Source organism: Meriones unguiculatus, chromosome 14 (genome assembly GCF_030254825.1).
Source record: "Meriones unguiculatus strain TT.TT164.6M chromosome 14, Bangor_MerUng_6.1, whole genome shotgun sequence".
Lineage (NCBI taxonomy): Eukaryota > Metazoa > Chordata > Mammalia > Rodentia > Muridae > Meriones > Meriones unguiculatus.
In genome coordinates, this window is record NC_083361.1 from 48,306,298 (window position 1) to 48,332,192 (window position 25,895).

General features: G+C 41.3%; 7 non-coding genes across 7 annotated transcripts; all 7 read right to left on the reverse strand.

Annotated features, from left to right (window-relative positions):
• Positions 1–3,504: 3,504 nt before the first annotated feature.
• Positions 3,505–3,569, reverse strand: LOC132647608 (small nucleolar RNA SNORD109A). Its single transcript, XR_009585955.1, has one exon. It is a non-coding gene; the product is annotated as a small nucleolar RNA SNORD109A (small nucleolar RNA).
• A 3,504-nt stretch (positions 3,570–7,073) lies between these two features.
• Positions 7,074–7,138, reverse strand: LOC132647610 (small nucleolar RNA SNORD109A). The gene has a single exon (XR_009585957.1). It is a non-coding gene; the product is annotated as a small nucleolar RNA SNORD109A (small nucleolar RNA).
• Positions 7,139–10,642: 3,504 nt separating this feature from the next.
• LOC132647611 (small nucleolar RNA SNORD109A) lies at positions 10,643–10,707 on the reverse strand. Its single transcript, XR_009585958.1, has one exon. It is a non-coding gene; the product is annotated as a small nucleolar RNA SNORD109A (small nucleolar RNA).
• Positions 10,708–14,211: 3,504 nt separating this feature from the next.
• LOC132647682 (small nucleolar RNA SNORD109A) lies at positions 14,212–14,276 on the reverse strand. The gene has a single exon (XR_009586028.1). It is a non-coding gene; the product is annotated as a small nucleolar RNA SNORD109A (small nucleolar RNA).
• Positions 14,277–17,782: 3,506 nt separating this feature from the next.
• LOC132647683 (small nucleolar RNA SNORD109A) lies at positions 17,783–17,847 on the reverse strand. Its single transcript, XR_009586029.1, has one exon. It is a non-coding gene; the product is annotated as a small nucleolar RNA SNORD109A (small nucleolar RNA).
• Positions 17,848–21,349: 3,502 nt separating this feature from the next.
• LOC132647612 (small nucleolar RNA SNORD109A) lies at positions 21,350–21,414 on the reverse strand. The gene has a single exon (XR_009585959.1). It is a non-coding gene; the product is annotated as a small nucleolar RNA SNORD109A (small nucleolar RNA).
• A 3,504-nt stretch (positions 21,415–24,918) lies between these two features.
• LOC132647684 (small nucleolar RNA SNORD109A) lies at positions 24,919–24,983 on the reverse strand. Its single transcript, XR_009586030.1, has one exon. It is a non-coding gene; the product is annotated as a small nucleolar RNA SNORD109A (small nucleolar RNA).
• Positions 24,984–25,895: the final 912 nt, after the last annotated feature.

Here is a 25,895-nt window from a genome sequence, read left to right on the forward strand (position 1 = left end):
AGAAAGGCCTTCGCTCAACACATGAGTTTTCACCTACCAAGTGAAACCCCAGAGAGCTAGAATCCTGGGCCTTGACACGGAAGTTCAAAACTGTGCAGGAGGCATGTAGCTCATTCTGTCAAAGGTGGTGGGGATAGACAGTGACAGTATTGAAGAGCCTTTCCCTCTGACACCATATGAGAAAAATAGAGGTCAAAACATTGCATTTGGTGGGTGTCACTGGCCCCAAATCGGGTAGCTGTGAATGTTCCCTGAACTTATGTACTCAATCTTTACAACAGAGATTTTGGTAAGAATAGAGAAAACATTCAAGTAAGCAAAATGACTTTGTTCCTATCTAGATAAGATTTTTTCAACATCCTAATTTGCGGTTTTGATTCTATGCTCTTCTTCTTAACCCTACTTTAAGATTCCTCCTCCTGTTCCTTTCTTCCATGTATGTTCCTCTCCATCTTACAGTGCCCAGTATTGAGCCTTCCAGTTGTCCTGCAATTGTCAATGCTCTGGAGGATTTTGTGATGTATGTCACATGACCACCAGCTCGTTCCATATTTCCTTGGACAACAAATTGGAACACACAAGCCAAGCTACATTTTGGTCCATATACATTTCCAGGTATCCCACAGGACATTGACAGGGACAGGAGTTGGGTTCTGTGTTCCTGATTCCTGAACCTTCTCTTCTTATCACCTCTCATGTCATGTTTCTTCAAATGAACTCAAATCCGCCCAGTTTCAAAGATGAAGGAAGGCATTGCATTTAATACCAAAAATATTCTTCGTTTTGTTTTGTTTTGTTTTGATTTTTCCGACAATGGACAACTAGATTTCTGGCTCAACATAATCCATAATCATTTATAAAAAGGATAATTATGGTTCATTGTCAGCTCTGTTTGGGGCTGCGAAAACTTTAAGGCAATTAACCTGAATTTTAGAGGGCAAGATTGCAAGATTCCATGCTACTTACAAGGACGTGAAAACGCATGGGTTGCTCTCTTAGTATCCACGCCAGAGGATCAAGGATAGATGAAATTTGTGAGGGTTATTGTTCTGTGCTCTAGGGGTCTAGACTCCTAACACCCTATCATCTTCCTTTGGGTTCCACACCTGTCAGGGCAGAAAGAAGAGTTTAATTCTTTGAGCTTGAATGTCCATAAGGGAAGGAGCTGGGAGAAGGCTTTTCTTAGTACTTCTGGATATATTATTTAGAATTGGAAGCTTCAAGGGTAGCTACAAAAGAAAGTCACATAGACCAATAACTTCACCAAACTAATGGTTTTCCAAATGCACATCAACATACTAATGGTATTAGGTAGTATCCTTGTCACTTGCTTGGGTTGGGACTACCTAGCTAAGTCCCCTACAATGCCAGGGCCATAACAAGTGTTCCACCAGCAAGAGGCAAGATGAAGCCTAGGTTGTTTAGCCAAAAGAGGGATGTCAAATGATTCTCATCTCTAGAGGTACACAGTAAGTAAATATTTAGTCAGCCGAGACTGCAGCCTGCCTACAAACAAAAGACACCATGGGAAGCAGCGTCACTGCTTACCTGTCCTGCCAGAAGGGAAGCACCTCTCCAAGTTTTAGCCTGCAACATAATAAGTATGAAGGTTATCAGAAAAGGAAATGCGTCTAGGCAACCTTGACTTTCTAAAGTGTCCCGACCTTCAAGTCTGCCAGCCGTTCAGTATTTCCCAGAACCAACTATTGAATTCATTTCCTCCCTTCCAATCCCCTCAGATTTTAGCCACTGGGGCAAAAATTTCTCTTCTTCTGATGGCTTCCTCAAAAGCTGTCTGTGAGAGCATCTTTGCCAGTGCCAGCAGACACAGTGTGGACGCCTCTCAGTGGGCAGCAAGGAAGTTCAACAAAGCAAAGAAGAGGCACTGCCTATAGCATTGCAGTATGGTCATTCTTAACTCCTCCTCGTTTCTCAAAGTCAAAACGAACAAGTAGCACAGAGGTGAAAGTCAGTAAGCCCTATGGTATCTTTGAGATTTCAGGGTGTCATTGAAATTTATCCTCTGTGCATGGAATTCTTTCCTTGTTTATCCAACAGAGTATTCCATAATTGACTTTAGATTTCTTCCATGCCATGCAACCTCATCTTGGAAGAGAGGGGAATCCAAAGGTGCCTTTTTGTCTACATGTATGTTACCATGTCTCTATTCATGGCACTCAAGTCTTCCACTTGGAAGAGCGTTGGAATCATCTACCATGCTTCAGGTTAAATCTGATGAAAAGAAGATGTTTTGTACGCACTAACTGACTAGCCTGTGGGCAAATACTCATGGGTTTCTTTTTAATAGAGTATGTTGTACTACACATCTGAGATTACATGATGTCCTTGATTGGATATTCAAGTTTCAACCATGGTTGTAGAAATTGTGTATCCAGCAAGAGTTACCAAGAGTCCTATCCTCCTGCTTCCAAAAAGTCTGTTAGTCGTAAGATATATATATATCTGTGTGTGTGTGTGTGTCAGTTCTGAATTAATTATGTTCATCATGAGGATATTAAGAAGATTCAGTGTGTGGTTCGTTCTTGTTTCATTGGAGAGTTAGCGTGTCTGCTCCATTATCAGGACTGTGGGTCTACCAGCTAGCAACATGTTCTTTAGAAATATCTTTCCTTGTTTTTTAAAGGAATAGTTGTTTTCATAGATCTTGGGTAACACGCAAATTTTGTTAGAAGAGATGATGTGCATCTGTGTGAGAGCTGCAATAAGAGGAAGAATGTACGCAGGTGGAAAACAGAAACAACAACAAGAAATAACAGAAAGCAAAGCCCAATTGTCATTTCCATGATGGATCAACTGAGATGGTTTCCATGCGAGAGAGAGAGATAGGTAAACACAACATGCTCTGGAAGATTTTGGCAGCTAAGACATAATTGAAGAACACCAATAAAACTAGGGAATGTCTCAAACAGGTGCCCTGGCTTATCACCTAGCCATTATTATCTAGAATTTACCCAGCCTCCAACAGGAAAGACCATTTCAATTTTCCCTCTATATAAATTGAATGATCCTGGAATTATTTGTTATACGTCAGCCTTTACACAACTTTGGGTAAAGGGCGAGGGCAGTCATTGTCCTCCAATATTCTTGGGACTACTGGCATGAGCCATAAAATCCGCTCCTGACACTTTACCACATATGTGCAAGGGTACATCGACCGACACTAGGAATGAGCACCACGTTCGAATTCATCAGTTCTTAGATATTTTTTGAGTATATCATTTGCACCTACAGTCATCTCTACCTGATATATGTGCCTACTCCTATAGTAAAGGCTGTCTCCCTATCACTTGGAATCATTTCAATCTCTTTGAAAATAGAAAGCAATGAAGAATGCATCAAACCAAGTATGGGTACTGTTATGAGGCCTTTTTCGAAAAATCTCAGAATCTGATGTCAAACTGCCCAGTTCTCATCCTCTCTGAAGAGGGAAGAGTGACAGGCAGGCTCTGAAATCCTCATGGGTCTCACAAGGACCTCATATCTGGACCTCAGATTACATCTGCTCAAGTCAGTCAACGTCCTCAGATACCTGTTGTCATCATAGATCCAGAAAGGCCTTCGCTCAACACATGAGTTTTCACCTACCAAGTGAAACCCCAGAGAGCTAGACTCCTGGGCCTTGACAAGGAAGTTCAAAACTGTGCAGGAGGCATGTAGCTCATTCTGTCAAAGGTGGTGGGGAAACACAGTGACAGGCTTGAAGAGCCTTTCCCCTCTGACACCATATGAGAAAAATAGAGGTCAAAACATTGCATTTGGTGGGTGTCACTGGCCCCAAATCGGGTAGCTGTGAATGTTCCCTAAAATTATGTACTTAATCTTTACAACAGAGATTTTGGTAAGAATAGAGAAAACATTCAAGTAAGCAAAATGACTTTGTTCCTATCTAGATAATATTTTTTCAACATCCTAATTTGCGGTTTTGTTTCTATGCTCTTCCTCTTAACCCTACTTTAAGATTCCTCCTCCTGTTCCTTTCTTCCATGTATGTTCCTCTCCATCTTACAGTGCCCAGTATTGAGCCTTCCAGTTGTCCTGCAATTGTCAATGCTCTGGAGGATTTTGTGATGTATGTCACATGACCACCAGCTCGTTCCATATTTCCTTGGACAACAAATTGGAACACACAAGCCAAGCTACATTTTGGTCCATATACATTTCCAGGTATCCCACAGGACATTGACAGGGACAGGAGTTGGGTTCTGTGTTCCTGATTCCTGAACCTTCTCTTCTTATCACCTCTCATGTCATGTTTCTTCAAATGAACTCAAATCCACCCAGTTTCCAAGATGAAGGAAGGCATTGCATTTAATACCAAAAATATTCTTCGTTTTGTTTTGTTTTGTTTTGATTTTTAAGACAATGGACAACTAGATTTCTGGCTCAACATAATCCATAATCATTTATAAAACGAATAATTATGGTTCACTGTCAGCTCTGTTGGGGCTGCGAAAACTTTATGGCAATTCACCTGAATTTTAGAGGGCAAGATTGCAAGTTTCCATGCTACTTACAAGGACGTGAAAACGCATGGGTTGCTCTCTTAGTATCCACGCCAGAGGATCAAGGATAGATGAAATTTGTGAGGGTTATTGTTCTGTGCTCTAGGGGTCTAGACTCCTAACACCCTATCATCTTACTTTGGGTTCCACACCTGTCAGGGAAGAAAGAAGTGTTTAATTCTTTGAGATTGAATGTCCATAAGGGAAGGAGCTGGGAGAAGGCTTTTCTTAGTACTTCTGGATATATTATTTAGAATTGGAAGCTTCAAGGGTAGCTACAAAAGAAAGTCACATAGACCAATAACTTCACCAAACTAATGGTTTTCCAAATGCACATCAACATACTAATGGTATTAGGTAGTATCCTTGTCACTTGCTTGGGTTGGGACTACCTAGCTAAGTCCCCTACAATGCCAGGGCCATAACAAGTGTTCCACCAGCAAGAGGCAAGATGAAGCCTAGGTTGTTTAGCCATAAGAGGGACGTCAAATGATTCTCATCTCTAGAGGTACACAGTAAGTAAATATTTAGTCAGCCGAGACTGCAGCCTGCCTACAAACAAAAGACACCATGGGAAGCAGCGTCACTGCTTACCTGTCCTGCCAGAAGGGAAGCACCTCTCCAAGTTTTAGCCTGCAACATAATAAGTATGAAGGTTATCAGAAAAGGAAATGCGTCTAGGCAACCTTGACTTTCTAAAGTGTCCCGACCTTCAAGTCTGCCAGCTGTTCAGTATTTCCCAGAACCAACTATTGAATTCATTTCCTCCCTTCCAATCCCCTCAGATTTTAGCCACTGGGGCAAAAATTTCTCTTCTTCTGATGGCTTCCTCAAAAGCTGTCTGTGAGAGCATCTTTGCCAGTGCCAGCAGACACAGTGTGGACGCCTCTCAGTGGGCAGCAAGGAAGTTCAACAAAGCAAAGAAGAGGCACTGCCTATAGCATTGCAGTATGGTCATTCTTAACTCCTCCTCGTTTCTCAAAGTCAAAACGAACAAGTAGCACAGAGGTGAAAGTCAGTAAGCCCTATGGTATCTTTGAGATTTCAGGGTGTCATTGAAATTTATCCTCTGTGCATGGAATTCTTTCCTTGTTTATCCAACAGAGTATTCCATAATTGACTTTAGATTTCTTCCATGCCATGCAACCTCATCTTGGAAGAGAGGGGAATCCAAAGGTGCCTTTTTGTCTACATGTATGTTACCATGTCTCTATTCATGGCACTCAAGTCTTCCACTTGGAAGAGCGTTGGAATCATCTACCATGCTTCAGGTTAAATCTGATGAAAAGAAGATGTTTTGTACGCACTAACTGACTAGCCTGTGGGCAAATACTCATGGGTTTCTTTTTAATAGAGTATGTTGTACTACACATCTGAGATTACATGATGTCCTTGATTGGATATTCAAGTTTCAACCATGGTTGTAGAAATTGTGTATCCAGCAAGAGTTACCAAGAGTCCTATCCTCCTGCTTCCAAAAAGTCTGTTAGTCGTAAGATATATATATATCTGTGTGTGTGTGTGTGTCAGTTCTGAATTAATTATGTTCATCATGAGGATATTAAGAAGATTCAGTGTGTGGTTCGTTCTTGTTTCATTGGAGAGTTAGCGTGTCTGCTCCATTATCAGGACTGTGGGTCTACCAGCTAGCAACATGTTCTTTAGAAATATCTTTCCTTGTTTTTTAAAGGAATAGTTGTTTTCATAGATCTTGGGTAACACGCAAATTTTGTTAGAAGAGATGATGTGCATCTGTGTGAGAGCTGCAATAAGAGGAAGAATGTACGCAGGTGGAAAACAGAAACAACAACAAGAAATAACAGAAAGCAAAGCCCAATTGTCATTTCCATGATGGATCAACTGAGATGGTTTCCATGCGAGAGAGAGAGATAGGTAAACACAACATGCTCTGGAAGATTTTGGCAGCTAAGACATAATTGAAGAACACCAATAAAACTAGGGAATGTCTCAAACAGGTGCCCTGGCTTATCACCTAGCCATTATTATCTAGAATTTACCCAGCCTCCAACAGGAAAGACCATTTCAATTTTCCCTCTATATAAATTGAATGATCCTGGAATTATTTGTTATACGTCAGCCTTTACACAACTTTGGGTAAAGGGCGAGGGCAGTCATTGTCCTCCAATATTCTTGGGACTACTGGCATGAGCCATAAAATCCGCTCCTGACACTTTACCACATATGTGCAAGGGTACATCGACCGACACTAGGAATGAGCACCACGTTCGAATTCATCAGTTCTTAGATATTTTTTGAGTATATCATTTGCACCTACAGTCATCTCTACCTGATATATGTGCCTACTCCTATAGTAAAGGCTGTCTCCCTATCACTTGGAATCATTTCAATCTCTTTGAAAATAGAAAGCAATGAAGAATGCATCAAACCAAGTATGGGTACTGTTATGAGGCCTTTTTCGAAAAATCTCAGAATCTGATGTCAAACTGCCCAGTTCTCATCCTCTCTGAAGAGGGAAGAGTGACAGGCAGGCTCTGAAATCCTCATGGGTCTCACAAGGACCTCATATCTGGACCTCAGATTACATCTGCTCAAGTCAGTCAACGTCCTCAGATACCTGTTGTCATCATAGATCCAGAAAGGCCTTCGCTCAACACATGAGTTTTCACCTACCAAGTGAAACCCCAGAGAGCTAGACTCCTGGGCCTTGACAAGGAAGTTCAAAACTGTGCAGGAGGCATGTAGCTCATTCTGTCAAAGGTGGTGGGGAAACACAGTGACAGGCTTGAAGAGCCTTTCCCCTCTGACACCATATGAGAAAAATAGAGGTCAAAACATTGCATTTGGTGGGTGTCACTGGCCCCAAATCGGGTAGCTGTGAATGTTCCCTGAAATTATGTACTTAATCTTTACAACAGAGATTTTGGTAAGAATAGAGAAAACATTCAAGTAAGCAAAATGACTTTGTTCCTATCTAGATAATATTTTTTCAACATCCTAATTTGCGGGTTTGATTCTATGCTCTTCCTCTTAACCCTACTTTAAGATTCCTCCTCCTGTTCCTTTCTTCCATGTATGTTCCTCTCCATCTTACAGTGCCCAGTATTGAGCCTTCCAGTTGTCCTGCAATTGTCAATGCTCTGGAGGATTTTGTGATGTATGTCACATGACCACCAGCTCGTTCCATATTTCCTTGGACAACAAATTGGAACACACAAGCCAAGCTACATTTTGGTCCATATACATTTCCAGGTATCCCACAGGACATTGACAGGGACAGGAGTTGGGTTCTGTGTTCCTGATTCCTGAACCTTCTCTTCTTATCACCTCTCATGTCATGTTTCTTCAAATGAACTCAAATCCACCCAGTTTCCAAGATGAAGGAAGGCATTGCATTTAATACCAAAAATATTCTTCGTTTTGTTTTGTTTTGTTTTGATTTTTAAGACAATGGACAACTAGATTTCTGGCTCAACATAATCCATAATCATTTATAAAACGAATAATTATGGTTCACTGTCAGCTCTGTTGGGGCTGCGAAAACTTTATGGCAATTCACCTGAATTTTAGAGGGCAAGATTGCAAGTTTCCATGCTACTTACAAGGACGTGAAAACGCATGGGTTGCTCTCTTAGTATCCACGCCAGAGGATCAAGGATAGATGAAATTTGTGAGGGTTATTGTTCTGTGCTCTAGGGGTCTAGACTCCTAACACCCTATCATCTTACTTTGGGTTCCACACCTGTCAGGGAAGAAAGAAGTGTTTAATTCTTTGAGATTGAATGTCCATAAGGGAAGGAGCTGGGAGAAGGCTTTTCTTAGTACTTCTGGATATATTATTTAGAATTGGAAGCTTCAAGGGTAGCTACAAAAGAAAGTCACATAGACCAATAACTTCACCAAACTAATGGTTTTCCAAATGCACATCAACATACTAATGGTATTAGGTAGTATCCTTGTCACTTGCTTGGGTTGGGACTACCTAGCTAAGTCCCCTACAATGCCAGGGCCATAACAAGTGTTCCACCAGCAAGAGGCAAGATGAAGCCTAGGTTGTTTAGCCATAAGAGGGACGTCAAATGATTCTCATCTCTAGAGGTACACAGTAAGTAAATATTTAGTCAGCCGAGACTGCAGCCTGCCTACAAACAAAAGACACCATGGGAAGCAGCGTCACTGCTTACCTGTCCTGCCAGAAGGGAAGCACCTCTCCAAGTTTTAGCCTGCAACATAATAAGTATGAAGGTTATCAGAAAAGGAAATGCGTCTAGGCAACCTTGACTTTCTAAAGTGTCCCGACCTTCAAGTCTGCCAGCCGTTCAGTATTTCCCAGAACCAACTATTGAATTCATTTCCTCCCTTCCAATCCCCTCAGATTTTAGCCACTGGGGCAAAAATTTCTCTTCTTCTGATGGCTTCCTCAAAAGCTGTCTGTGAGAGCATCTTTGCCAGTGCCAGCAGACACAGTGTGGACGCCTCTCAGTGGGCAGCAAGGAAGTTCAACAAAGCAAAGAAGAGGCACTGCCTATAGCATTGCAGTATGGTCATTCTTAACTCCTCCTCGTTTCTCAATGTCAAAACGAACAAGTAGCACAGAGGTGAAAGTCAGTAAGCCCTATGGTATCTTTGAGATTTCAGGGTGTCATTGAAATTTATCCTCTGTGCATGGAATTCTTTCCTTGTTTATCCAACAGAGTATTCCATAATTGACTTTAGATTTCTTCCATGCCATGCAACCTCATCTTGGAAGAGAGGGGAATCCAAAGGTGCCTTTTTGTCTACATGTATGTTACCATGTCTCGATTCATGGAACTCAAGTCTTCCACTTGGAAGAGCGTTGGAATCATCTACCATGCTTCAGGTTAAATCTGATGAAAAGAAGATGTTTTGTACACACTAACTGACTAGCCTGTGGGCAAATACTCATGGGTTTCTTTTTAATAGAGTATGTTGTACTACACATCTGAGATTACATGATGTCCTTGATTGGATATTCAAGTTTCAACCATGGTTGTAGAAATTGTGTATCCAGCAAGAGTTACCAAGAGTCCTATCCTCCTGCTTCCAAAAAGTCTGTTAGTCGTAAGATATATATATATCTGTGTGTGTGTGTGTGTCAGTTCTGAATTAATTATGTTCATCATGAGGATATTAAGAAGATTCAGTGTGTGGTTCGTTCTTGTTTCATTGGAGAGTTAGCGTGTCTGCTCCATTATCAGGACTGTGGGTCTACCAGCTAGCAACATGTTCTTTAGAAATATCTTTCCTTGTTTTTTAAAGGAATAGTTGTTTTCATAGATCTTGGGTAACACGCAAATTTTGTTAGAAGAGATGATGTGCATCTGTGTGAGAGCTGCAATAAGAGGAAGAATGTACGCAGGTGGAAAACAGAAACAACAACAAGAAATAACAGAAAGCAAAGCCCAATTGTCATTTCCATGATGGATCAACTGAGATGGTTTCCATGCGAGAGAGAGAGATAGGTAAACACAACATGCTCTGGAAGATTTTGGCAGCTAAGACATAATTGAAGAACACCAATAAAACTAGGGAATGTCTCAAACAGGTGCCCTGGCTTATCACCTAGCCATTATTATCTAGAATTTACCCAGCCTCCAACAGGAAAGACCATTTCAATTTTCCCTCTATATAAATTGAATGATCCTGGAATTATTTGTTATACGTCAGCCTTTACACAACTTTGGGTAAAGGGCGAGGGCAGTCATTGTCCTCCAATATTCTTGGGACTACTGGCATGAGCCATAAAATCCGCTCCTGACACTTTACCACATATGTGCAAGGGTACATCGACCGACACTAGGAATGAGCACCACGTTCGAATTCATCAGTTCTTAGATATTTTTTGAGTATATCATTTGCACCTACAGTCATCTCTACCTGATATATGTGCCTACTCCTATAGTAAAGGCTGTCTCCCTATCACTTGGAATCATTTCAATCTCTTTGAAAATAGAAAGCAATGAAGAATGCATCAAACCAAGTATGGGTACTGTTATGAGGCCTTTTTCGAAAAATCTCAGAATCTGATGTCAAACTGCCCAGTTCTCATCCTCTCTGAAGAGGGAAGAGTGACAGGCAGGCTCTGAAATCCTCATGGGTCTCACAAGGACCTCATATCTGGACCTCAGATTACATCTGCTCAAGTCAGTCAACGTCCTCAGATACCTGTTGTCATCATAGATCCAGAAAGGCCTTCGCTCAACACATGAGTTTTCACCTACCAAGTGAAACCCCAGAGAGCTAGACTCCTGGGCCTTGACAAGGAAGTTCAAAACTGTGCAGGAGGCATGTAGCTCATTCTGTCAAAGGTGGTGGGGAAACACAGTGACAGGCTTGAAGAGCCTTTCCCCTCTGACACCATATGAGAAAAATAGAGGTCAAAACATTGCATTTGGTGGGTGTCACTGGCCCCAAATCGGGTAGCTGTGAATGTTCCCTGAAATTATGTACTTAATCTTTACAACAGAGATTTTGGTAAGAATAGAGAAAACATTCAAGTAAGCAAAATGACTTTGTTCCTATCTAGATAATATTTTTTCAACATCCTAATTTGCGGTTTTGATTCTATGCTCTTCCTCTTAACCCTACTTTAAGATTCCTCCTCCTGTTCCTTTCTTCCATGTATGTTCCTCTCCATCTTACAGTGCCCAGTATTGAGCCTTCCAGTTGTCCTGCAATTGTCAATGCTCTGGAGGATTTTGTGATGTATGTCACATGACCACCAGCTCGTTCCATATTTCCTTGGACAACAAATTGGAACACACAAGCCAAGCTACATTTTGGTCCATATACATTTCCAGGTATCCCACAGGACATTGACAGGGACAGGAGTTGGGTTCTGTGTTCCTGATTCCTGAACCTTCTCTTCTTATCACCTCTCATGTCATGTTTCTTCAAATGAACTCAAATCCACCCAGTTTCCAAGATGAAGGAAGGCATTGCATTTAATACCAAAAATATTCTTCGTTTTGTTTTGTTTTGTTTTGATTTTTAAGACAATGGACAACTAGATTTCTGGCTCAACATAATCCATAATCATTTATAAAACGAATAATTATGGTTCACTGTCAGCTCTGTTGGGGCTGCGAAAACTTTATGGCAATTCACCTGAATTTTAGAGGGCAAGATTGCAAGTTTCCATGCTACTTACAAGGACGTGAAAACGCATGGGTTGCTCTCTTAGTATCCACGCCAGAGGATCAAGGATAGATGAAATTTGTGAGGGTTATTGTTCTGTGCTCTAGGGGTCTAGACTCCTAACACCCTATCATCTTACTTTGGGTTCCACACCTGTCAGGGAAGAAAGAAGTGTTTAATTCTTTGAGATTGAATGTCCATAAGGGAAGGAGCTGGGAGAAGGCTTTTCTTAGTACTTCTGGATATATTATTTAGAATTGGAAGCTTCAAGGGTAGCTACAAAAGAAAGTCACATAGACCAATAACTTCACCAAACTAATGGTTTTCCAAATGCACATCAACATACTAATGGTATTAGGTAGTATCCTTGTCACTTGCTTGGGTTGGGACTACCTAGCTAAGTCCCCTACAATGCCAGGGCCATAACAAGTGTTCCACCAGCAAGAGGCAAGATGAAGCCTAGGTTGTTTAGCCATAAGAGGGACGTCAAATGATTCTCATCTCTAGAGGTACACAGTAAGTAAATATTTAGTCAGCCGAGACTGCAGCCTGCCTACAAACAAAAGACACCATGGGAAGCAGCGTCACTGCTTACCTGTCCTGCCAGAAGGGAAGCACCTCTCCAAGTTTTAGCCTGCAACATAATAAGTATGAAGGTTATCAGAAAAGGAAATGCGTCTAGGCAACCTTGACTTTCTAAAGTGTCCCGACCTTCAAGTCTGCCAGCCGTTCAGTATTTCCCAGAACCAACTATTGAATTCATTTCCTCCCTTCCAATCCCCTCAGATTTTAGCCACTGGGGCAAAAATTTCTCTTCTTCTGATGGCTTCCTCAAAAGCTGTCTGTGAGAGCATCTTTGCCAGTGCCAGCAGACACAGTGTGGACGCCTCTCAGTGGGCAGCAAGGAAGTTCAACAAAGCAAAGAAGAGGCACTGCCTATAGCATTGCAGTATGGTCATTCTTAACTCCTCCTCGTTTCTCAATGTCAAAACGAACAAGTAGCACAGAGGTGAAAGTCAGTAAGCCCTATGGTATCTTTGAGATTTCAGGGTGTCATTGAAATTTATCCTCTGTGCATGGAATTCTTTCCTTGTTTATCCAACAGAGTATTCCATAATTGACTTTAGATTTCTTCCATGCCATGCAACCTCATCTTGGAAGAGAGGGGAATCCAAAGGTGCCTTTTTGTCTACATGTATGTTACCATGTCTCGATTCATGGAACTCAAGTCTTCCACTTGGAAGAGCGTTGGAATCATCTACCATGCTTCAGGTTAAATCTGATGAAAAGAAGATGTTTTGTACACACTAACTGACTAGCCTGTGGGCAAATACTCATGGGTTTCTTTTTAATAGAGTATGTTGTACTACACATCTGAGATTACATGATGTCCTTGATTGGATATTCAAGTTTCAACCATGGTTGTAGAAATTGTGTATCCAGCAAGAGTTACCAAGAGTCCTATCCTCCTGCTTCCAAAAAGTCTCTTAGTCGTAAGATATATATATATCTGTGTGTGTGTGTGTGTCAGTTCTGAATTAATTATGTTCATCATGAGGATATTAAGAAGATTCAGTGTGTGGTTCGTTCTTGTTTCATTGGAGAGTTAGCGTGTCTGCTCCATTATCAGGACTGTGGGTCTACCAGCTAGCAACATGTTCTTTAGAAATATCTTTCCTTGTTTTTTAAAGGAATAGTTGTTTTCATAGATCTTGGGTAACACGCAAATTTTGTTAGAAGAGATGATGTGCATCTGTGTGAGAGCTGCAATAAGAGGAAGAATGTACGCAGGTGGAAAACAGAAACAACAACAAGAAATAACAGAAAGCAAAGCCCAATTGTCATTTCCATGATGGATCAACTGAGATGGTTTCCATGCGAGAGAGAGAGATAGGTAAACACAACATGCTCTGGAAGATTTTGGCAGCTAAGACATAATTGAAGAACACCAATAAAACTAGGGAATGTCTCAAACAGGTGCCCTGGCTTATCACCTAGCCATTATTATCTAGAATTTACCCAGCCTCCAACAGGAAAGACCATTTCAATTTTCCCTCTATATAAATTGAATGATCCTGGAATTATTTGTTATACGTCAGCCTTTACACAACTTTGGGTAAAGGGCGAGGGCAGTCATTGTCCTCCAATATTCTTGGGACTACTGGCATGAGCCATAAAATCCGCTCCTGACACTTTACCACATATGTGCAAGGGTACATCGACCGACACTAGGAATGAGCACCACGTTCGAATTCATCAGTTCTTAGATATTTTTTGAGTATATCATTTGCACCTACAGTCATCTCTACCTGATATATGTGCCTACTCCTATAGTAAAGGCTGTCTCCCTATCACTTGGAATCATTTCAATCTCTTTGAAAACAGAAAGCAATGAAGAATGCATCAAACCAAGTATGGGTATTGTTATGAGGCCTTTTTCGAAAAATCTCAGAATCTTTTGCCAAACTGCACAGTTCTCATCCTCTCTGAAGAGGGAAGAGTGCCAGGCAGGCTCTGAAATCCTCATGGGTCTCACAAGGTCCTCATATCTGGATCTCAGATTACATCTGCTCAAGTCAGTCAACGTCCTCAGATACCTGTTGTCATCATAGATCCAGAAAGGCCTTCGCTCAACACATGAGTTTTCACCTACCAAGTGAAACCCCAGAGAGCTAGACTCCTGGGCCTTGACACGGAAGTTCAAAACAGTGCAGGAGGCATGTAGCTCATTTTGTCAAAGGTGGTGGGGATAGACAGTGACAGGATTGAAGAGCCTTTCCCTCTGACACCATATGAGAAAAATAGAGGTCAAAACATTGCATTTGGTGGGTGTCACTGGCCCCAAATCGGGTAGCTGTGAATGTTCCCTGAAATTATGTACTCAATCTTTACAACAGAGATTTTGGTAAGAATAGAGAAAACATTCAAGTAAGCAAAATGACTTTGTTCCTATCTAGATAAGATTTTTTCAACATCCTAATTTGCGGTTTTGATTCTATGCTCTTCTTCTTAACCCTACTTTAAGATTCCTCCTCCTGTTCCTTTCTTCCATGTATGTTCCTCTCCATCTTACAGTGCCCAGTATTGAGCCTTCCAGTTGTCCTGCAATTGTCAATGCTCTGGAGGATTTTGTGATGTATGTCACATGACCACCAGCTCGTTCCATATTTCCTTGGACAACAAATTGGAACACACAAGCCAAGCTACATTTTGGTCCATATACATTTCCAGGTATCCCACAGGACATTGACAGGGACAGGAGTTGGGTTCTGTGTTCCTGATTCCTGAACCTTCTCTTCTTATCACCTCTCATGTCATGTTTCTTCAAATGAACTCAAATCCGCCCAGTTTCAAAGATGAAGGAAGGCATTGCATTTAATACCAAAAATATTCTTCGTTTTGTTTTGTTTTGTTTTGATTTTTCCGACAATGGACAACTAGATTTCTGGCTCAACATAATCCATAATCATTTATAAAAAGGATAATTATGGTTCACTGTCAGCTCTGTTTGGGGCTGCGAAAACTTTATGGCAATTCACCTGAATTTTAGAGGGCAAGATTGCAAGATTCCATGCTACTTACAAGGACGTGAAAACGCATGGGTTGCTCTCTTAGTATCCACGCCAGAGGATCAAGGATAGATGAAATTTGTGAGGGTTATTGTTCTGTGCTCTAGGGGTCTAGACTCCTAACACCCTATCATCTTCCTTTGGGTTCCACACCTGTCAGGGCAGAAAGAAGAGTTTAATTCTTTGAGCTTGAATGTCCATAAGGGAAGGAGCTGGGAGAAGGCTTTTCTTAGTACTTCTGGATATATTATTTAGAATTGGAAGCTTCAAGGGTAGCTACAAAAGAAAGTCACATAGACCAATAACTTCACCAAACTAATGGTTTTCCAAATGCACATCAACATACTAATGGTATTAGGTAGTATCCTTGTCACTTGCTTGGGTTGGGACTACCTAGCTAAGTCCCCTACAATGCCAGGGCCATAACAAGTGTTCCACCAGCAAGAGGCAAGATGAAGCCTAGGTTGTTTAGCCATAAGAGGGACGTCAAATGATTCTCATCTCTAGAGGTACACAGTAAGTAAATATTTAGTCAGCCGAGACTGCAGCCTGCCTACAAACAAAAGACACCATGGGAAGCAGCGTCACTGCTTACCTGTCCTGCCAGAAGGGAAGCACCTCTCCAAGTTTTAGCCTGCAACATAATAAGTATGAAGGTTATCAGAAAAGGAAATGCGTCTAGGCAACCTTGACTTTCTAAAGTGTCCCGACCTTCAAGTCTGCCAGCCGTTCAGTATTTCCCAGAACCAACTATTGAATTCATTTCCTCCCTTCCAATCCCCTCAGATTTTAGCCACTGGGGCAAAAATTTCTCTTCTTCTGATGGCTTCCTCAAAAGCTGTCTGTGAGAGCATCTTTGCCAGTGCCAGCAGACACAGTGTGGACGCCTCTCAGTGGGCAGCAAGGAAGTTCAACAAAGCAAAGAAGAGGCACTGCCTATAGCATTGCAGTATGGTCATTCTTAACTCCTCCTCGTTTCTCAATGTCAAAACGAACAAGTAGCACAGAGGTGAAAGTCAGTAAGCCCTATGGTATCTTTGAGATTTCAGGGTGTCATTGAAATTTATCCTCTGTGCATGGAATTCTTTCCTTGTTTATCCAACAGAGTATTCCATAATTGACTTTAGATTTCTTCCATGCCATGCAACCTCATCTTGGAAGAGAGGGGAATCCAAAGGTGCCTTTTTGTCTACATGTATGTTACCATGTCTCGATTCATGGAACTCAAGTCTTCCACTTGGAAGAGCGTTGGAATCATCTACCATGCTTCAGGTTAAATCTGATGAAAAGAAGATGTTTTGTACGCACTAACTGACTAGCCTGTGGGCAAATACTCATGGGTTTCTTTTTAATAGAGTATGTTGTACTACACATCTGAGATTACATGATGTCCTTGATTGGATATTCAAGTTTCAACCATGGTTGTAGAAATTGTGTATCCAGCAAGAGTTACCAAGAGTCCTATCCTCCTGCTTCCAAAAAGTCTGTTAGTCGTAAGATATATATATATCTGTGTGTGTGTGTGTGTGTCAGTTCTGAATTAATTATGTTCATCATGAGGATATTAAGAAGATTCAGTGTGTGGTTCGTTCTTGTTTCATTGGAGAGTTAGCGTGTCTGCTCCATTATCAGGACTGTGGGTCTACCAGCTAGCAACATGTTCTTTAGAAATATCTTTCCTTGTTTTTTAAAGGAATAGTTGTTTTCATAGATCTTGGGTAACACGCAAATTTTGTTAGAAGAGATGATGTGCATCTGTGTGAGAGCTGCAATAAGAGGAAGAATGTACGCAGGTGGAAAACAGAAACAACAACAAGAAATAACAGAAAGCAAAGCCCAATTGTCATTTCCATGATGGATCAACTGAGATGGTTTCCATGCGAGAGAGAGAGATAGGTAAACACAACATGCTCTGGAAGATTTTGGCAGCTAAGACATAATTGAAGAACACCAATAAAACTAGGGAATGTCTCAAACAGGTGCCCTGGCTTATCACCTAGCCATTATTATCTAGAATTTACCCAGCCTCCAACAGGAAAGACCATTTCAATTTTCCCTCTATATAAATTGAATGATCCTGGAATTATTTGTTATACGTCAGCCTTTACACAACTTTGGGTAAAGGGCGAGGGCAGTCATTGTCCTCCAATATTCTTGGGACTACTGGCATGAGCCATAAAATCCGCTCCTGACACTTTACCACATATGTGCAAGGGTACATCGACCGACACTAGGAATGAGCACCACGTTCGAATTCATCAGTTCTTAGATATTTTTTGAGTATATCATTTGCACCTACAGTCATCTCTACCTGATATATGTGCCTACTCCTATAGTAAAGGCTGTCTCCCTATCACTTGGAATCATTTCAATCTCTTTGAAAACAGAAAGCAATGAAGAATGCATCAAACCAAGTATGGGTACTGTTATGAGGCCTTTTTCGAAAAATCTCAGAATCTTTTGCCAAACTGCACAGTTCTCATCCTCTCTGAAGAGGGAAGAGTGCCAGGCAGGCTCTGAAATCCTCATGGGTCTCACAAGGTCCTCATATCTGGATCTCAGATTACATCTGCTCAAGTCAGTCAACGTCCTCAGATACCTGTTGTCATCATAGATCCAGAAAGGCCTTCGCTCAACACATGAGTTTTCACCTACCAAGTGAAACCCCAGAGAGCTAGACTCCTGGGCCTTGACACGGAAGTTCAAAACTGTGCAGGAGGCATGTAGCTCATTCTGTCAAAGGTGGTGGGGATAGACAGTGACAGGATTGAAGAGCCTTTCCCTCTGACACCATATGAGAAAAATAGAGGTCAAAACATTGCATTTGGTGGGTGTCACTGGCCCCAAATCGGGTAGCTGTGAATGTTCCCTGAACTTATGTACTCAATCTTTACAACAGAGATTTTGGTAAGAATAGAGAAAACATTCAAGTAAGCAAAATGACTTTGTTCCTATCTAGATAAGATTTTTTCAACATCCTAATTTGCGGTTTTGATTCTATGCTCTTCTTCTTAACCCTACTTTAAGATTCCTCCTCCTGTTCCTTTCTTCCATGTATGTTCCTCTCCATCTTACAGTGCCCAGTATTGAGCCTTCCAGTTGTCCTGCAATTGTCAATGCTCTGGAGGATTTTGTGATGTATGTCACATGACCACCAGCTCGTTCCATATTTCCTTGGACAACAAATTGGAACACACAAGCCAAGCTACATTTTGGTCCATATACATTTCCAGGTATCCCACAGGACATTGACAGGGACAGGAGTTGGGTTCTGTGTTCCTGATTCCTGAACCTTCTCTTCTTATCACCTCTCATGTCATGTTTCTTCAAATGAACTCAAATCCGCCCAGTTTCAAAGATGAAGGAAGGCATTGCATTTAATACCAAAAATATTCTTCGTTTTGTTTTGTTTTGTTTTGATTTTTAAGACAATGGACAACTAGATTTCTGGCTCAACATAATCCATAATCATTTATAAAAAGGATAATTATGGTTCACTGTCAGCTCTGTTTGGGGCTGCGAAAACTTTATGGCAATTCACCTGAATTTTAGAGGGCAAGATTGCAAGATTCCATGCTACTTACAAGGATGTGAAAACGCATGGGTTGCTCTCTTAGTATCCACGCCAGAGGATCAAGGATAGATGAAATTTGTGAGGGTTATTGTTCTGTGCTCTAGGGGTCTAGACTCCTAACACCCTATCATCTTCCTTTGGGTTCCACACCTGTCAGGGCAGAAAGAAGAGTTTAATTCTTTGAGCTTGAATGTCCATAAGGGAAGGAGCTGGGAGAAGGCTTTTCTTAGTACTTCTGGATATATTATTTAGAATTGGAAGCTTCAAGGGTAGCTACAAAAGAAAGTCACATAGACCAATAACTTCACCAAACTAATGGTTTTCCAAATGCACATCAACATACTAATGGTATTAGGTAGTATCCTTGTCACTTGCTTGGGTTGGGACTACCTAGCTAAGTCCCCTACAATGCCAGGGCCATAACAAGTGTTCCAAGAGCAAGAGGCAAGATGAAGCCTAGGTTGTTTAGCCATAAGAGGGACGTCAAATGATTCTCATCTCTAGAGGTACACAGTAAGTAAATATTTAGTCAGCCGAGACTGCAGCCTGCCTACAAACAAAAGACACCATGGGAAGCAGCGTCACTGCTTACCTGTCCTGCCAGAAGGGAAGCACCTCTCCAAGTTTTAGCCTGCAACATAATAAGTATGAAGGTTATCAGAAAAGGAAATGCGTCTAGGCAACCTTGACTTTCTAAAGTGTCCCGACCTTCAAGTCTGCCAGCCGTTCAGTATTTCCCAGAACCAACTATTGAATTCATTTCCTCCCTTCCAATCCCCTCAGATTTTAGCCACTGGGGCAAAAATTTCTCTTCTTCTGATGGCTTCCTCAAAAGCTGTCTGTGAGAGCATCTTTGCCAGTGCCAGCAGACACAGTGTGGACGCCTCTCAGTGGGCAGCAAGGAAGTTCAACAAAGCAAAGAAGAGGCACTGCCTATAGCATTGCAGTATGGTCATTCTTAACTCCTCCTCGTTTCTCAATGTCAAAACGAACAAGTAGCACAGAGGTGAAAGTCAGTAAGCCCTATGGTATCTTTGAGATTTCAGGGTGTCATTGAAATTTATCCTCTGTGCATGGAATTCGTTCCTTGTTTATCCAACAGAGTATTCCATAATTGACTTTAGATTTCTTCCATGCCATGCAACCTCATCTTGGAAGAGAGGGGAATCCAAAGGTGCCTTTTTGTCTACATGTATGTTACCATGTCTCGATTCATGGAACTCAAGTCTTCCACTTGGAAGAGCATTGGAATCATCTACCATGCTTCAGGTTAAATCTGATGAAAAGAAGATGTTTTGTACGCACTAACTGACTAGCCTGTGGGCAAATACTCATGGGTTTCTTTTTAATAGAGTATGTTGTACTACACATCTGAGATTACATGATGTCCTTGATTGGATATTCAAGTTTCAACCATGGTTGTAGAAATTGTGTATCCAGCAAGAGTTACCAAGAGTCCTATCCTCCTGCTTCCAAAAAGTCTGTTAGTCGTAAGATATATATATATCTGTGTGTGTGTGTGTCAGTTCTGAATTAATTATGTTCATCATGAGGATATTAAGAAGATTCAGTGTGTGGTTCGTTCTTGTTTCATTGGAGAGTTAGCGTGTCTGCTCCATTATCAGGACTGTGGGTCTACCAGCTAGCAACATGTTCTTTAGAAATATCTTTCCTTGTTTTTTAAAGGAATAGTTGTTTTCATAGATCTTGGGTAACACGCAAATTTTGTTAGAAGAGATGATGTGCATCTGTGTGAGAGCTGCAATAAGAGGAAGAATGTACGCAGGTGGAAAACAGAAACAACAACAAGAAATAACAGAAAGCAAAGCCCAATTGTCATTTCCATGATGGATCAACTGAGATGGTTTCCATGCGAGAGAGAGAGATAGGTAAACACAACATGCTCTGGAAGATTTTGGCAGCTAAGACATAATTGAAGAACACCAATAAAACTAGGGAATGTCTCAAACAGGTGCCCTGGCTTATCACCTAGCCATTATTATCTAGAATTTACCCAGCCTCCAACAGGAAAGACCATTTCAATTTTCCCTCTATATAAATTGAATGATCCTGGAATTATTTGTTATACGTCAGCCTTTACACAACTTTGGGTAAAGGGCGAGGGCAGTCATTGTCCTCCAATATTCTTGGGACTACTGGCATGAGCCATAAAATCCGCTCCTGACACTTTACCACATATGTGCAAGGGTACATCGACCGACACTAGGAATGAGCACCACGTTCGAATTCATCAGTTCTTAGATATTTTTTGAGTATATCATTTGCACCTACAGTCATCTCTACCTGATATATGTGCCTACTCCTATAGTAAAGGCTGTCTCCCTATCACTTGGAATCATTTCAATCTCTTTGAAAATAGAAAGCAATGAAGAATGCATCAAACCAAGTATGGGTACTGTTATGAGGCCTTTTTCGAAAAATCTCAGAATCTGATGTCAAACTGCCCAGTTCTCATCCTCTCTGAAGAGGGAAGAGTGACAGGCAGGCTCTGAAATCCTCATGGGTCTCACAAGGACCTCATATCTGGACCTCAGATTACATCTGCTCAAGTCAGTCAACGTCCTCAGATACCTGTTGTCATCATAGATCCAGAAAGGCCTTCGCTCAACACATGAGTTTTCACCTACCAAGTGAAACCCCAGAGAGCTAGACTCCTGGGCCTTGACAAGGAAGTTCAAAACTGTGCAGGAGGCATGTAGCTCATTCTGTCAAAGGTGGTGGGGAAACACAGTGACAGGCTTGAAGAGCCTTTCCCCTCTGACACCATATGAGAAAAATAGAGGTCAAAACATTGCATTTGGTGGGTGTCACTGGCCCCAAATCGGGTAGCTGTGAATGTTCCCTGAAATTATGTACTTAATCTTTACAACAGAGATTTTGGTAAGAATAGAGAAAACATTCAAGTAAGCAAAATGACTTTGTTCCTATCTAGATAATATTTTTTCAACATCCTAATTTGCGGTTTTGTTTCTATGCTCTTCCTCTTAACCCTACTTTAAGATTCCTCCTCCTGTTCCTTTCTTCCATGTATGTTCCTCTCCATCTTACAGTGCCCAGTATTGAGCCTTCCAGTTGTCCTGCAATTGTCAATGCTCTGGAGGATTTTGTGATGTATGTCACATGACCACCAGCTCGTTCCATATTTCCTTGGACAACAAATTGGAACACACAAGCCAAGCTACATTTTGGTCCATATACATTTCCAGGTATCCCACAGGACATTGACAGGGACAGGAGTTGGGTTCTGTGTTCCTGATTCCTGAACCTTCTCTTCTTATCACCTCTCATGTCATGTTTCTTCAAATGAACTCAAATCCACCCAGTTTCCAAGATGAAGGAAGGCATTGCATTTAATACCAAAAATATTCTTCGTTTTGTTTTGTTTTGTTTTGATTTTTAAGACAATGGACAACTAGATTTCTGGCTCAACATAATCCATAATCATTTATAAAAAGAATAATTATGGTTCACTGTCAGCTCTGTTGGGGCTGCGAAAACTTTATGGCAATTCACCTGAATTTTAGAGGGCAAGATTGCAAGTTTCCATGCTACTTACAAGGACGTGAAAACGCATGGGTTGCTCTCTTAGTATCCACGCCAGAGGATCAAGGATAGATGAAATTTGTGAGGGTTATTGTTCTGTGCTCTAGGGGTCTAGACTCCTAACACCCTATCATCTTACTTTGGGTTCCACACCTGTCAGGGAAGAAAGAAGTGTTTAATTCTTTGAGATTGAATGTCCATAAGGGAAGGAGCTGGGAGAAGGCTTTTCTTAGTACTCCTGGATATATTATTTAGAATTGGAAGCTTCAAGGGTAGCTACAAAAGAAAGTCACATAGACCAATAACTTCACCAAACTAATGGTTTTCCAAATGCACATCAACATACTAATGGTATTAGGTAGTATCCTTGTCACTTGCTTGGGTTGGGACTACGTAGCTAAGTCCCCTACAATGCCAGGGCCATAACAAGTGTTCCACCAGCAAGAGGCAAGATGAAGCCTAGGTTGTTTAGCCATAAGAGGGACGTCAAATGATTCTCATCTCTAGAGGTACACAGTAAGTAAATATTTAGTCAGCCGAGACTGCAGCCTGCCTACAAACAAAAGACACCATGGGAAGCAGCGTCACTGCTTACCTGTCCTGCCAGAAGGGAAGCACCTCTCCAAGTTTTAGCCTGCAACATAATAAGTATGAAGGTTATCAGAAAAGGAAATGCGTCTAGGCAACCTTGACTTTCTAAAGTGTCCCGACCTTCAAGTCTGCCAGCCGTTCAGTATTTCCCAGAACCAACTATTGAATTCATTTCCTCCCTTCCAATCCCCTCAGATTTTAGCCACTGGGGCAAAAATTTCTCTTCTTCTGATGGCTTCCTCAAAAGCTGTCTGTGAGAGCATCTTTGCCAGTGCCAGCAGACACAGTGTGGACGCCTCTCAGTGGGCAGCAAGGAAGTTCAACAAAGCAAAGAAGAGGCACTGCCTATAGCATTGCAGTATGGTCATTCTTAACTCCTCCTCGTTTCTCAATGTCAAAACGAACAAGTAGCACAGAGGTGAAAGTCAGTAAGCCCTATGGTATCTTTGAGATTTCAGGGTGTCATTGAAATTTATCCTCTGTGCATGGAATTCTTTCCTTGTTTATCCAACAGAGTATTCCATAATTGACTTTAGATTTCTTCCATGCCATGCAACCTCATCTTGGAAGAGAGGGGAATCCAAAGGTGCCTTTTTGTCTACATGTATGTTACCATGTCTCGATTCATGGAACTCAAGTCTTCCACTTGGAAGAGCGTTGGAATCATCTACCATGCTTCAGGTTAAATCTGATGAAAAGAAGATGTTTTGTACACACTAACTGACTAGCCTGTGGGCAAATACTCATGGGTTTCTTTTTAATAGAGTATGTTGTACTACACATCTGAGATTACATGATGTCCTTGATTGGATATTCAAGTTTCAACCATGGTTGTAGAAATTGTGTATCCAGCAAGAGTTACCAAGAGTCCTATCCTCCTGCTTCCAAAAAGTCTCTTAGTCGTAAGATATATATATATCTGTGTGTGTGTGTGTGTCAGTTCTGAATTAATTATGTTCATCATGAGGATATTAAGAAGATTCAGTGTGTGGTTCGTTCTTGTTTCATTGGAGAGTTAGCGTGTCTGCTCCATTATCAGGACTGTGGGTCTACCAGCTAGCAACATGTTCTTTAGAAATATCTTTCCTTGTTTTTTAAAGGAATAGTTGTTTTCATAGATCTTGGGTAACACGCAAATTTTGTTAGAAGAGATGATGTGCATCTGTGTGAGAGCTGCAATAAGAGGAAGAATGTACGCAGGTGGAAAACAGAAACAACAACAAGAAATAACAGAAAGCAAAGCCCAATTGTCATTTCCATGATGGATCAACTGAGATGGTTTCCATGCGAGAGAGAGAGATAGGTAAACACAACATGCTCTGGAAGATTTTGGCAGCTAAGACATAATTGAAGAACACCAATAAAACTAGGGAATGTCTCAAACAGGTGCCCTGGCTTATCACCTAGCCATTATTATCTAGAATTTACCCAGCCTCCAACAGGAAAGACCATTTCAATTTTCCCTCTATATAAATTGAATGATCCTGGAATTATTTGTTATACGTCAGCCTTTACACAACTTTGGGTAAAGGGCGAGGGCAGTCATTGTCCTCCAATATTCTTGGGACTACTGGCATGAGCCATAAAATCCGCTCCTGACACTTTACCACATATGTGCAAGGGTACATCGACCGACACTAGGAATGAGCACCACGTTCGAATTCATCAGTTCTTAGATATTTTTTGAGTATATCATTTGCACCTACAGTCATCTCTACCTGATATATGTGCCTACTCCTATAGTAAAGGCTGTCTCCCTATCACTTGGAATCATTTCAATCTCTTTGAAAACAGAAAGCAATGAAGAATGCATCAAACCAAGTATGGGTACTGTTATGAGGCCTTTTTCGAAAAATCTCAGAATCTTTTGCCAAACTGCACAGTTCTCATCCTCTCTGAAGAGGGAAGAGTGCCAGGCAGGCTCTGAAATCCTCATGGGTCTCACAAGGTCCTCATATCTGGATCTCAGATTACATCTGCTCAAGTCAGTCAACGTCCTCAGATACCTGTTGTCATCATAGATCCAGAAAGGCCTTCGCTCAACACATGAGTTTTCACCTACCAAGTGAAACCCCAGAGAGCTAGACTCCTGGGCCTTGACACGGAAGTTCAAAACTGTGCAGGAGGCATGTAGCTCATTCTGTCAAAGGTGGTGGGGATAGACAGTGACAGGATTGAAGAGCCTTTCCCTCTGACACCATATGAGAAAAATAGAGGTCAAAACATTGCATTTGGTGGGTGTCACTGGCCCCAAATCGGGTAGCTGTGAATGTTCCCTGAAATTATGTACTCAATCTTTACAACAGAGATTTTGGTAAGAATAGAGAAAACATTCAAGTAAGCAAAATGACTTTGTTCCTATCTAGATAAGATTTTTTCAACATCCTAATTTGCGGTTTTGATTCTATGCTCTTCTTCTTAACCCTACTTTAAGATTCCTCCTCCTGTTCCTTTCTTCCATGTATGTTCCTCTCCATCTTACAGTGCCCAGTATTGAGCCTTCCAGTTGTCCTGCAATTGTCAATGCTCTGGAGGATTTTGTGATGTATGTCACATGACCACCAGCTCGTTCCATATTTCCTTGGACAACAAATTGGAACACACAAGCCAAGCTACATTTTGGTCCATATACATTTCCAGGTATCCCACAGGACATTGACAGGGACAGGAGTTGGGTTCTGTGTTCCTGATTCCTGAACCTTCTCTTCTTATCACCTCTCATGTCATGTTTCTTCAAATGAACTCAAATCCACCCAGTTTCCAAGATGAAGGAAGGCATTGCATTTAATACCAAAAATATTCTTCGTTTTGTTTTGTTTTGTTTTGATTTTTAAGACAATGGACAACTAGATTTCTGGCTCAACATAATCCATAATCATTTATAAAACGAATAATTATGGTTCACTGTCAGCTCTGTTGGGGCTGCGAAAACTTTAT